The sequence below is a fragment of the Tamandua tetradactyla genome, chromosome 12 (assembly GCF_023851605.1).
Source record: "Tamandua tetradactyla isolate mTamTet1 chromosome 12, mTamTet1.pri, whole genome shotgun sequence".
In the NCBI taxonomy this organism is placed as follows: Eukaryota; Metazoa; Chordata; class Mammalia; order Pilosa; family Myrmecophagidae; genus Tamandua; species Tamandua tetradactyla.
Genome location: NC_135338.1, coordinates 79,861,528 through 79,875,751, shown reverse-complemented (window position 1 = coordinate 79,875,751; position 14,224 = coordinate 79,861,528). Strand labels below are relative to the sequence as shown.

Genomic DNA, 14,224 nt, shown 5'->3' with positions numbered 1-14,224 from the left:
ATATAGAAATGTTGGATGACTGTTGTTAGATATGCTGTATCAATTGATGAAGGAAGGGGGTGAACTGAAGGCTTCAGATGAGAAGCTTATGTGCTGGATGGCAGATGTAAAATTTTCTGTGAGTCCCCTGAAGGAAAATCTTATTTCTTATAGCTGCAGACTTGAGATCTCTAAAAATCAGACTCAGAGTCTCATTGTTAGAGTAGCAACTTTACAACATAAACTGAAATCTCAACCTTGCATGGTGTCTGCTGTTAAAGTGAGGGCATTGATTCTAAAGGAGTGGGACCTTGAAAAATGGGATGGTGACATATGGATTGATAGAACAGTGGGATGGCCTTTTGAAAATCAATTATGGTGCCATCTAGGTGTCAATACCTTGCAGAGCTTGGGTAATATTCTCCAGGAGTCTATGTATACTCTGAATCAGCATCCACTGCCAGGATCCATGAGTCCAGGAATCAAGGGGTGGAAATGGGAGTGGCACCACTCACTATTACTGCTAGTGATTCACTAGGAAAGTTTTTGCTTCTTGTCCCTGTGATCTTGGGCTCTGCTGGTTGACAGGTTTCAGTTCCAGAAGGGGTAGTGCTTCCACAAGGAGAAACAGCAATGATTCTATTAAACTAGAATCTAAGGCTGCCAAATAGTCATTTGGGGCTACACATGCCCCTGGATCAACAAGCCAAGAAGAGGATTATTTTATTGGCTGCTGTGATTGACCCTGACTATCAGGGGGAAATAGGACTGCAACTACAATGCAGGTAAAAAAGAGTTTTCTTGGAATGTAGGAGATCCTCTAGGGTGTCTTTTAGTACTACCATGCCCTGTGATTAAAATCAGTGGAAAACTGCAACAACCCAATGGAGGCAGGACTACCAATGGCTCTGAAACTTCAGGAATGAAGGTTTTGTTCATTCCACCAGGCAAAGAACCATGGCCAGCTGAAGTACTTGCTGAGGGTAAAGGGAACATGGAATGAATAGTGGAAGAAGGTAGTGATAAATATAAACTATGACCATGTGATCAGCTATAGAAATGAGGACTGTAATGCTATAAATATTTCTTCCTTGCTTTGTAATTAGTATCTACGCATATATACATAAATCAAATATCTTTGTTTTCTTCTTTATTTTATCTCCTTTATCATACAACATAAGCTGTTCTGTTCATGTTATAGTACTTAAATTGTAAGCTATCAAGTTTAAGAGTAAATACTACCCAAGGACTTCCACCCTACTCTGGAGAGATTTATTGCATTTCCAGTCATACACGGGACAGCTGAGTATTGTTAGGTAAGGAAAAAATGTTTTTGTTATTGTTTTCTATTTAGATGTTAAATATGGTTTAAGGTGATGTGTGTAGCTGACAAGTTCACAAGGGATGGACTGTCATGGTCAGGTTCATGTGTCAGCTTGGCCAGGTCGTGGTGCCTGGTTGTCTGGTTGAGCAAGCGCTGGCCTGTCTGTGGCTATGAGGACATTTCCTCATAGATCTGTCTCCCCGACCTAGAGAGTAAGGGATTTTTATTAGATTGAACAAAGGGAGATGGATATATAGATTTTAGGGATGCTAGCACATGGTAATTGGCTAGTTTACATTCAAATTAAGGATTTCAAATTGGCTATTGCCATTGGCTGTTTAAACATTCAAATTAGGGCTTGCAAGTTGACTATTACTGCTGATTGGTCCTCTATTTTGACAAGTAGGCTTGTGATGTTGCAGGAATTTGTAATGGTCGGACCTCTTGCTTCCCTTTCAGGTCCAGTGATTGTCTTTCCTTTGATTCTGCTCAGCATGTATGTTTCAGGGTGACTTTAAGTCCAGGCTTCTTCCTTTGGCACATGTCTCATTAGTTTTAGCCACTTCAGTGGGGAAAGAAGAAAACAGAAACTTGTCATGAGGTTAGGCAAGTCCCTCATTAGTCTTAATGAAGGAAGTAAATGCTTTAAAAGTTAGTGCGTGTGGTAGTTAGGTTCAGTTGTCAACTTGGCCAGGTGAGCATACCTAGTTTTGTTGCTGCAGACATAAGCCAATGGTACGTGAACCTTATCTGTTGCTAATTACGTCTGCCGTCAGCTAGGAGGCGTGTCTGCTGTAATGAGTGACGTTTGACTTAATTGGCTGGTGCTTAAATGAGAGAGCACACCATAGCACAGCCTAAGCAGTTTAGCATTCCTCATCTCAGCACTCGCAGCTCAGCCCAGGCTTTTGGAGATGCAGAAAGAAGTCACCCTGGGGAAAGTTGTTGGAACCCAGGGGCCTGGAGAGAAGACCAGCAGAGACCATCCTGTGCCTTCCACGTAAGAAAGAACCTCATGGAAAGTTAGCTGCCTTTCCTCTGAAGAACTAACAAAATAAATCCCCTTTTATTAAAAGCCAATCTGTCTCTGGTGTGTTGCATTCTGGCAGCTAGCAAACTGGAACAGTGCGTGTGTGTGGGTACACTATTCTTTTAAGTTAGTATTAGGAGATTTTCAAACGTAACCTTCTTTAATAACTTATAAGTCTGGGAACCCTGGAGCCAAGTACCAGACCAGATTTTCCAAGAAAGTTTTATAAGTCTTGACTCCAGAAAGTCAACCTTGGTTCCTTAAAAGTATCTCATCACATCTGATTAATATCATTCTTAAACAGGACATTCCAGTCAAAGCCTTGGTTATACAACCAGTGTTTCCAATTTTGTCCTGTTAATTAGGTGGGCAGATTCTGGTTGAACCAATGCAAATAATTATTCTGCCATTAAAAAGTAAGAGTATTCAATAAGAGTCTACAAATTCTGAAGGTGAGTTTGAGAGAAAAGATAAATGTTTTATGAATTATAGATGGCGTAAGGTTAAAGAGTAAGGGATTCCTTGTATCTAAAAAAGAGAGTGTTAAAATGGCAGCAGACTGGTGCTGGGGGAGTGCACCTGCACTGACCACTTCCACACCTGACCAAGAGGAAGCCGAGAGGGGCCCAGCTTGGGCTTCTTCCTCAGCGAAGCCTTGGAGTCAGACGCTGGCAGTGGTGCTGGCTTTCTAGCCATATGGGCTGCCAATCCCCACTCCAACCTGCTCCTCCAGCCCCCTATCCTGGCAGCAAACGCCACAGGGGAAGTGCAGCTGATGACAGACAGCCACTAATGTTTATTAATGAAGGGTCTTGGGTCAATCCAGAACTAACCCACTCCAAGTCCAAAGTTATCCTGATAACCGAGATTGGATCTAACCAAAACGGGCTCACCTGACATGTGCAGTAGCTTAGACTAACCTACATGTCACCTATACTTCACTATAATACTAAAAATCATGCCCCTCATCATATTAAGGCTGCCATTTTCTTACATGCATTCTGTGACTAAGCATGTAATCAATCTGCACAAAATCAATAGATGACCTCTAATTATATCATTTGTGACCACTGTGCCCATTATCCTAAACACTGTCCATCTTTTTCTCCAGTAAAAACTATCAGAATTCTTCCTATGTGTCCAGTAATAAACTGTAATAAACCTTTTCTCTCCTTGAAACCCCAGAGTCTCAGGAATTGGTCATTTTAGTGCATCAGGCAAAAGAATCCACTGCCTTTGTCCGGAAACATGTGGAAGCACATGCATAAGACCTATTTCCCCTAGGTAGTAGGATTCAAAAGGAACACAGAGTCACTTGTATAGGCAACTTATTCCAGCAATGAGCATGTATTTTGAACCACCAGAGTTTGATATTGTTGGTTATATGGGTCAAATGAATGTAATAGTGACATTTCCACCCATACTACCTAAGATCATAGATTATTTATGGTTTGTCATTGAAGAACATTCAAGGGGATTGTTAAAGAGTAGAACCCCAGAATAAAAGGAAATAGCACTGAAAATTTTAATTTTGCCATGCACAAATTAATTTCAAGCACAAAGTATTGTGTATCTGTTTATTTTGAGCCTAAAGACCTGGGAATAATAAAAAAAAATCTCTCTTAAAATGTACTCTCCTTCAACCTGGCCATGAATCAGAATTTTTCTAATAAGTGAGCCTGTATGTTTCCTGGGCCTTGTCCATTGGAGGCGTGGATGTGGTGGAAATCATTTACACGAACAGAAAGAAGAAAGTGTGGATTATAATTATGATGATGAAAGTGGCAGTGGCAATGAAGCAGCTCCTAGAACAAGACTGGTGTTTATATAATGCATGGACTAGAACTCTGAGTCAGGCCTCTGCCTCCTCGCCTTCCTCTTGGAACTGGTGCCTGTTTCAATAGTTTTGGAAGGTTTCTGGGCTTTAGGAGAAATTTTTGACCCAAGGAGTTTGGGTGAAGTGTGCAATTTTGCATTAACTCTTTCAAAGCTGAATAGAAGGCCAGAGATCACAGCCCTGATGCCATATTTATCCTGCCTCAGTTTGTGGAGTCCCAGTTCTCAGACCCAGGCCCTGGTGACGCTGACTTGCCCAAGGCTGAGGCTGGGACCCCACTGGTGACAGTGCTAGGGTGAGTCCCTACCAGAGGAAAGTGAGTCCTCTCCAGGACCCCTTTTATGAGAAGGCCAGCAGCTTCACCAAGGGATCTGGGGACAGAGTTGCCATTATGTGGATTTAAACTCTGTGTTTGTGAGGGTCCTTCTTGATGATGACTCAGAAGTCCCACCAATATTATTATCTCTTCCAGAAGAGACTATCAATCTAGAGATTCCTGATGAAACAGAATCAGGCCTTCATATGCCCAGTGGGGAAGGGACACAGACACCTTTTCCCAGCCCCACTTCAGTGTGCCAGTGACCTGAAGTCTCTTCCCATAAAAGCCACTCTTGTGAGTCGGATGTTGACATGGGAATAGTTACATAATGAAATGAGTCCAAAAATATTTAATGAACTGGGACTGAAAAGTACCTACAAGGTTTTCTCTCCTTGTACCCTTAATTGGTCATGTGTGGTCTGGAAGCATTCTCTGAAGGAAGGAGTAGAAAACTGTAGAGACTGCCTCAACTTTTTCTGGTAACATCCTCTATACAAATTCCCAGTATGGAAGAGGGAAGAGGTGGGAAACACAGTACAATCCTGGACATTGTTTATGTGTTCCAAGTGATACACTTCGAAGAGAAATTTCACAGCCAGTTCCCTTTACTCGAATGCACTTACAATGTACTGGTACCATATTTCCCAGAGTGAAGAGCAAGCATGCCTGTGGTTTTCAAGGGTGGCCAAGGGCTATGTGATATTTCTGGGAAGTAGTTAAATCAGATCAGGGTAGGAGTGGGGAGTAAAAAGGAAAAAAAAAATAACTCAGCAGGGCTCATGGCAGGAGCAGTCAGCAACCTTTAACAAATGGAACCCCTTAGCTGTCTATCCCAGTAGGTCAAGGAAAGCAGCTAAGCAGGAAAAAAAGAGAATGGGAGGGAGGGCAGCTGGAAAACAAAGGAAAGCATGAGGAAGCAGGCACATATGAATGGAGTTGGAAGTACTCCAGTAGTGATTCAATGACTGAATCTTGGGTACCAGATGCCATATTCTGTCTCCTCCACTTTCAGAATTCAAGTTAGACCCCTCTTCCAGCCCTGCCCAAGTCAAGTGGTGAAGACAGACACACAGAGAACAGTAACTCTAGGACTAGGCAGACAACTAATAGAGAGATGAACCATTTAGATGAGAGGAGAGGGATCTCAGTGCCATATTTTAACATTAAAAAAAGTAAGAGAACAAGTGCAAAAGGGCTTCAAGGTCTTTAGAAGAAAGATGGCATAAAAATCTTAGCGATCCTATTTAACAATTTGAGAAGTGCTGTGTGAGTGCTGATTCCAGATGTCATACGCATAATTACAGTTCTTACAAATCAGGATGAGAGGGAGGGGATGGGGCAGGGACATGTGAAATTCTAGAATGTCATGAAGCAGAGAGTACAAGGACCAGAAATTGGGGTTTTGACTCAGTTGCCATTTCACTCTGTGACCCTTGGTACTTTCTTGGCCTCTCACAGACCCATTTTTTTCTTTGTGAAATCAGGAGCCTGGATTTGTTAATCTCTAAGATCCCATAGTCCTAGGAGAAATATGAGAAAATAAACAGAAATAAAATCTCAGGGAAAGGAGCTGAAACTCTGAGGCTGCCATGGAGAGTAAAGGTACAAATGGTGCTCCTGGCCCCAAGAGCATGTTTCTCAGCCCTTTCTTCTGGGCCCATTCAAAGGAGGGGTAAAACTGTATGCCTTAATTCAAGGACTTACTAAATTGGCTGTTTCTATAATTGCTCTAAAGTAATTCAAATGAAAGGGCTATTAGGGAGGAGACTCTTATTTAGTAATATAATGTAATTCTATAGGAAAAGATCTTAATATATAGGTAGCACATTTCGTTGCCTCCTAGTATGTCTATCAAATTTTGAAAGATTTCCAAATTTGGGGGGACAACCTTTTTATGACTACTTTTATGAATGTCTGTGGGTGTGTATATATACACATAAATATGCAAATAAATGTATACACACACACACATATATATACACATTAGTGGCTGGAGGTTAGTATAGTTAATACAAAAAAGTACTTTTTAATGCAAATCTGGTGATGCTCTTCAGAGTTACTTCCCCTCAGAGTTATATGCATGCAACAGATTTGTGGTTCTGGGGCATTACTTATGCCAAGCTCCCTCTAACTCTGCCCTCCCCTGCAGCCTGCATGGAGCAGGCCTCCTCACCCTCCTCTTGGAACCAGTGCCTGTTCCAATAGTTTTGGAAGGTTTCTGGACTTTAGGAGATATTTTTATCCCAAGCAGTTTGCAGCTGAAGTGTGCAGCTCGGCATTAACTCTTTCAAAGCTGAATAGAAGGCCAGGGATCACAGCCTTCCTTTTTTTCATGAGTCACGTGGGGTCACTGTATATCACCCTGCCCTGGGTTTTCCAGTTTTACCATGATGCAAGTTTAAAAAGAGATAATTAAAATTTTCTCAGTAGTCTTGTTGAGAAAGAAGCTACAGCCAAAGAAAAAAAATAAAACTATCGGCAACAATCCAAATAAAGCTATGATCATTCTTTATCAGTTCATTCAGTCCTTGGTAATTTGTCCTTGCTCTGCTCAATCCTGAGTCAACTATCTTATTAACTCATTGGCTTCTACTCTAGATGACCAAAGATTTTAACTCAGGTCAGAAGTATGGTCTCAAAGCTCCAGGAGGAATGTCATTAGAATCCTGTGTCTCAGATTACTTGGCATATTCCACACCATGTTTCTCCGAGACAGTCCTTTTTGTTGAAGAAGCAGCATTCTGACCTTTGGCTTTTTTCAAATATTTTCAGGGAAGTATCAGAATAATAATGGTCTGTAGGTGACAAAAGACTTAAAAGGCCATGGTTAACTTACTACTGTTTTACAAAAGTGAATGATGTGATGAGAGTAATGATGTAAGAATAACTGAAATTATGACCAGTAATATTACTATTGTCTAATATCAGGCAGATCAGTTCTCTCATAGGTGGTGAGGACATTGTCAAATCTCTAGGAAATGTATACAATTTCTGAAATGCTTATGTTAATAACATTTTTACCCATACAAATTTAGTCAACAGAAGGCTAGAAAATCCTTTCAACTTTGGCATTTTCCATGCAACTTATAACATATCAAATATGCCTATTTCTAGTACCTGCCTTTTTCAAGGTGAAAGGGCAAATTATTTGTGATTTTCCAGCGACCCTCTGGAAAATCCCAAAGACAGTTTGAGATCAAGAAGGCATAAGTGAGGGTTGGATTTTGGGAAGACAAAATGTCAAAAGTTGTCAGGTTTGAATATTTCTTAAATATGAAAATGGGTCACTGTGAAACAATATTTGGTTCTCTATTTAACCAAAGTGACAATAAAAGATTTTAAAATTAAATAGAGGAGTTAACATGATTTTTTAAAAAAACAAAATCTTAGTTCTTTCAAAAATGGAAAGAATCATTTTCTAAAAACAATAAAGTATGACAAGGTCAATATAAAACACTAGAGATTATTATGATATCATACAGAACTATTCTATATCATACAGAATCTTTGCCTACTAGGCATATTATTCATATAGTTAAGAAAAACCTTTTGCAAACAAAGCAGACAAATAATCCAAGAGAACTTTGTCACTTCAATAGAGGGAAAACCAATTTCTAGTTGTGTATGAAGATATTCTCTGATTAAAAAAAAAAACTCTTAAAAATCTTATAAACTTAACAAATCTTAGGCAAACTTGAGCAAGACAAATAAAATTCCTTATCCACAAACCCACGAATTTCTATACCCATTCAGGTTTTGTCCTACACATCCCTATTTCTCATTTTGCACCCGCCAATCATTTTACTTTAGGATGAAACTTATCTCTTTTTCCTTAATAAAAATATATCCAATATATCTTGCATATTTAAGATACAAAAATGTTTTTGGAAACTATCTCCAAGCTGACATCCTATAAGGTTCAATTAAAATAGTTTGTCAGCATAGTAACTCAATTTGATTAAATGCAAATTCACATTTTTTGTCATCTTAAAAATCTAGCAGATATAATGATTAGAATGCTAGTCCATTTGAGCAGTAAACCTGTATGAATATGCTTGTATTGAATTTGACGTTGATAACTCAGAAGATGTAGCTATTTTTATTTAATAATCTTAAACTAGTCCTGTTTGTCAAAGGTTTATCTGAATTATGTGAATTCGGGTTTTTTTAAGCATTTGGTTTTAGTTCTATGAATACTGCTTTTTTCATTTAGAAGTTTGGTCTCCTTCATTTCTAGAACTAAGGAAATTTTAGCTTATTTATTTTTAAGCCAATTTGAATAGAGCTCTTTTAGGAAGCTTTAAAGTTAATTTGGTAACATCCAGATAAGGAAATCTATCATACACCAAACATACAGACAGATACAAAATAGCCTATAATTTCAATATAAATTTTTTCAGCCACAAGTCAGATATAAAAATACAGAAACACAAAAGCATAGAAATTTCATGAGCTTTTAAAATACTATTTGCCTTTTGTAAGGAATCCTTTAATGAAGCTATCTGAGTTTTGTAGTTTTTTACTAGATTCCAAAAACCAATTAAAATAGGCACCCCATTCAACCTGCTTAATTTCAGGAGCCCCCTTTTTTTATTGTACCTTTAAGATTAATAAATTTGTCTAACTAAAACATTGTCCTTAATAGCCATTGAAACTCTAGGTTTCCTGTGCCGAGATTTCATCATTTTGTTGGCTAGGCATAGGTTCTTTCCTCCATAATTTTCTGCCAAGGTGCCAGAGCAGGGAGAGTTAAGTTTTTAAAGCCTAAGGATTGTGCCTTTATCTTTTCTCTTCTTCCTTTGTACACAGGACAAAGAAATCAACAGTAGCAAAAATGAAACTGCAGATTGCGCCAAAAAAACCCCACAAACAAACAAAAAAACTAGGCACTTGGGCTCAAACTTTGAGCCTGCTTGTCAACAAGATTGACATCCTAACCTTTGGACTAAAAGCAAATGAGATTGGAGAGCTTGAATGCAAAGAGAGTAGAGCTTGAATCTGAAATAGTTTCACCCAAGACCCTTGGAGATAATGGGAAGGACAGAACCAAAAGCAGTAGGCACCTTTACCTGACTTCCTTATTGTCTCCAGAGTTATCAGAAGCTGCCTTCAGATCCCACCTTTGTCACCAAAACTGTTAAAAGAAAAAAAAAAAAACTAAAAACTTTTCATGCAATTCAGGATCTCACAACTTTATTGAGTGATTCATGGATTGGACTGTATTCTATCAGAGAGTTGGAAGGGGAACTTACAGGGCAAATGCAGAAACAGGTCAAGAAATGTTCTGATTGGTTGATGTAAATTTTCCATTTTACCTGCAGAAGATTTTACAAAGTGGGGAGCAGATATGCATTGCTTAGTATGGTCTGCTTGTCCATTTCATTATGCTGTCTCTTCTAGATCAAAATGGTTTATCAAGAAGTGTTGGTTACCTACAACCCTGTGGGGTGCATTCTATTTTCTCAGTAAGCCCCTGAAAGTCAATTGCTTTTGTCTTCTGGAAAATCCTTTCTCAGAAAGAGCACCTTCCTGACAACTCCTTATGCAGGTGGCCATTTTATTTGCTTAACTGATGGAGGATCTAAAATCATTAATCTAGGCTTCCACTTTTGGAAACTACAAGTGGAAGAGCAATTTAAGCCCAAAGCAAACAGAAGGTAAGTTTGTAGTGATGAAATTGGCCCCCAGAGAGATGACTGACCTTTGTAACAGCTCGTGGAAGGTGAGAGGTGGGTAGCCTCTAAATCTTTGGCATTTCCAATAAGAATATCTTTTGTTATCCATGGTAGACCATGACAAGATGGAGCCTGCCACACTCATAATCATAAGGGGAGGGCTGGCAACACCAAAAAGACCAGCCAGTGGATTAGGGAGTTGGGGCTCTAAGCCACATCATGACAGAGTGACCTTCCCAACCTCTGGAAGGGGAGAGGGAGTGAGATTAAGTTTACCCACATGGGCCATGATCCCACCAATCATGCCTACAACATGAGACCCTATATGGGGACATTATTTGGGACACTTGAAGCTTGAGTGAGCTCCCACAATTGGTAAGATACATTGTCAAGCCTAGAGGATGACAAATTCAGATTTCACATGGACAGGGCATGGACTCTTCTGTTTGAGACCTTCCCACACTTCGTACTATGCATCCTTCCTTGGTTTCTTCTTATTTGTATCCTTTTACTATAATGAAACTATAATTATGTGTTAGCACCTTCAGCGAATTCTGTGAACTGTTCTAGCAAATTATCAAACCGGAGGGAATGGTGGGAACAGACCTACATGCTTATACTGTTTTCTACCAAACTTTAAGGAATAAATAATATTAATTCTCAACAATTTCTTTCAGAAAATTGAAGCACAGTGAACATTTACCAACTCATTATGAGGTCACCATTACTATAATATTAAAACCATGTAAAGACATTCAAATAAGAAAATTAAAGACAAGTATTACTCATGAATATAGATTCCTAAATCCACAGTGAAATATTATCACATTAAATCTAACAATGTATGACAATAATTAAACCCCATGATCAAGTGAGGTTTATTCCAGATAGACAAAGCTAGTTCAAGATTCAAATATCAAATAACATCATCCATTACAACGACAGGCAAAAAAAAGGAAAATTCTTATAGCCAAGTCAATTGACTCAGAAAAGCATTAGCCGAAATCTAACATCCATTTATGATAAGAACTTTCAGTAAATTAGGAATAGAGCTTCCTCAGCTTGATAAATAACCTCTAGAAAAAACCCTGACAGCTAACATTCTTAATGGTGAGAGTGTGCTCATTTTCCCTCTAAGATCAGAAAAATGACAGGAATGGTACCTCTCACCACTTCTATTTGACAATGCACTAAAATAAAAAAAGAAAAGTGTACATATTTGGGAAGAAAAAATAAAAAATAAAACTGTCTTTTGTTTTTTTCTCTGTATTCATTTCATATTGCTACTGTAAAAATTGCCATAAACTTAGCAGCTTAAAATTACGTACTTTTTTTTTACAGTTCTGGAGGCTATATAGGTCAAGAATTACATTTTAGGGCTAAAATAAAGGTGTCAGCAAAGTTGATTCCTTCTGGAAGCTCCATAAGAAATTCCCTTCCTTGCCCTTTCCAGCTTTTAGTGGCTCCTGCATTCCTTGGTTTGTTTTCTGCATCACACCAATCTCTGCTTACATTGTCACATCGCTTTCTCCTTTTAAAAATCAAACCTCCTCTCACTTCCTCTTATAAGGATATCTGTGATTACATTTAGGGTTTACCTGGATAAACCAGGATACTCTCTTCAAGATTATTAAAGTTCCTTACATCTGCAAAGTCCCTTATTCCATATCATGCAATATTTACTGGTTCCCAAAGATCAGGATCTGGAAATCTTTGGTGGCCATTATTCTGCCTACCATATTGAAAGATGGAACGATTGTTTAGGAAGAAAATCCCAAGACATAAACATAAATATACTGTTAGAATGAAAAGACAAGCCACAAACTTGCAAAACAAATTTCTGATAAAGGGACTTGTATCTAAAATATACAAAGAACTTTTAAAACAACATAAAAAAACAAACAACTAGATTTTTAAAAATATGGGCAAAAGATAATGAACAGATACCTGACCAAAGGAGATAAGCAGGTGGCAAATAAACATAAAGTGATGCTAAAAATCATTTGTTAATTGGGCAGTAGAAATTAAAACAATGAGATTCTACTACATACATGTTAAAATGGATAAAATACGCAAAACTGGCATTTCCAAATTCCGGCAAGGAAGTGGAGCAACAGAAACACATTCATTGTTGGTGGAAGTGAAAAATGGTTCAGCTATTCAGGAAGATAATATAGGAGCTTCTTACAAAGCTAAACACAGTCTTACCATACAATTCAGCAATCATATTTCCAGGTATTTACCTAACTGACTTGGAAACTTACTCCACAAAAAAACCCTGCATGTTTAAATGTTTATAGAAGCTTTATTCATAAACACCAACAACTGGAAGTAACTAAGATGGCCTTTAACAGGTGGATGGTTAAACCACCATGGCTTATCTATACAAGGGGACATTATCAGTAATAAAAAGAAATGAAGTAACAAGTCATGAAAAGAGGTGGAGGAAACTCAAGTGTATATTACTAAATAAAGGAAGCCAATCTGAAAAGCCTACATGCTGTATGCTTCAAATACTTTGGAAAAGTCAAAATAGACATAATACAAGGAGCAGAGTCTTCCAAGGGTTGAGAAATGGGGGTAGGGCAGTTGAATAGGTAAAGCACAGGGGACGTTTAAGGTGGTGAAACTATTCTATATGCTATCATATAGAAAACCCATAGAAATTTACAGCACAAAGAATCAAGTTTAATTCATGCAAATGTTTAAAAATCATTTAGGAAGTCAGGGGATGCCAGGAAAGCTTGCAGACTGTGACAAAGTACAGTTTGAAAAATACAATTGAAAAAATGCAATTGTATTCCAAATGTATGAAATAATCTCACTGAAGGGGAATAAAGCTCCTGATCTAAGTAATTTGGGGAATGACTAGACTTTGTAAGGCTAAAGGAAAAAGAAATGCCCATAAGCACTACACTCTAGCTGATAAAGTTGCTTCACATGGGGGTAGGGGTTAAGCATTCTGATATATCCATGCATGTGTGCTGGAACCGACCAATTACATAAATACAAGGTGAATAGTAGGAGCCAGGTTTCTCACTTTTGGAGTAGAAATTTGCAGGTAAACAAGAGCTTGGATCCCTGAGGTAATAAATTAGGTTTGGTGACATCAGTATTAACTATGTTTCACTTGATATAGATATAGATGGTAACATAATAGAACTATTTATAGATATATGCATATAAATGGGTTAGTATACATACACATATTTCATTTCTGTGTGGACGGAGAGGGCCTAGAAGCATTAACATCGCAGTAATAATGAGCACACCTAGTATCCAGGTGTTGGTTTCCAATATGATTCTCCTTAGAGATATCGCTTGTTCTATACAAGTTGAAACTCAGTATCTTATAGTGTCAGAAAGTAAGGAAGTGCTTAAAGGAAAAAAAGTAAAAGGGAAGAAACAGGAACCAACTGAAAGAGCTTCCTGTTGGTAAAGTCTGAACGAATGTTTTGTTTTAGCTGATGTTTCTGATAGCAATCATTTCATATGTATATTTGTCAATTGCATTCTCTCTTCTCTGATTTGCCTGTTTTTTTTTTTTTTTTAATGTTCTGGCCATTTATTTGTGTTGTTTGTAGGAGTTTTTTGTTTTGCTTTTTTTTTTAACTGGTCATTTTTTTTCTGGTCACTCTTTTTTATTACACACACGACAAATAATTTCCCCTAGGCTATGCTGTTTTCATTATGAATGCCCTTTAAAATCTCTAAATCTTATTTTGTTATTCTGCTGCTTTGCATACTTCAATGACTTTTTGGGGTAAATTCCAAAAATTTCAACGTGGCCTGGTACCCTCATGCTCTCTCTTTCTACTCCTTGCCACACTTCTGCTGGTTTCCTCCTCTCCTTCACATGCCAGCCTCTTCCACCTCACAGCCTCCTGCCGGAGATTTCCTCTCCTCATTCATTATCTGAGTGACTGAAGTACACTCAGAAACAAGCAGTTGCGGTAGCAATTGAATTGATGAAAGATGGTTATAAACCCCAGCCATTGTGGAGATTTATCATGTTTCTTGTATTTTCTCCTCTGCAGTTTTCAAATAACCATTTTAAAAA

At 38.3% G+C, this 14,224-nt stretch overlaps 1 pseudogene; it reads left to right on the top strand.

Annotated features, from left to right (window-relative positions):
* The first annotated feature begins 3,581 nt into the window (after positions 1 to 3,581).
* Positions 3,582 to 4,184, top strand: LOC143651463 (interferon alpha/beta receptor 2 pseudogene; annotated as a pseudogene).
* Positions 4,185 to 14,224: the final 10,040 nt, after the last annotated feature.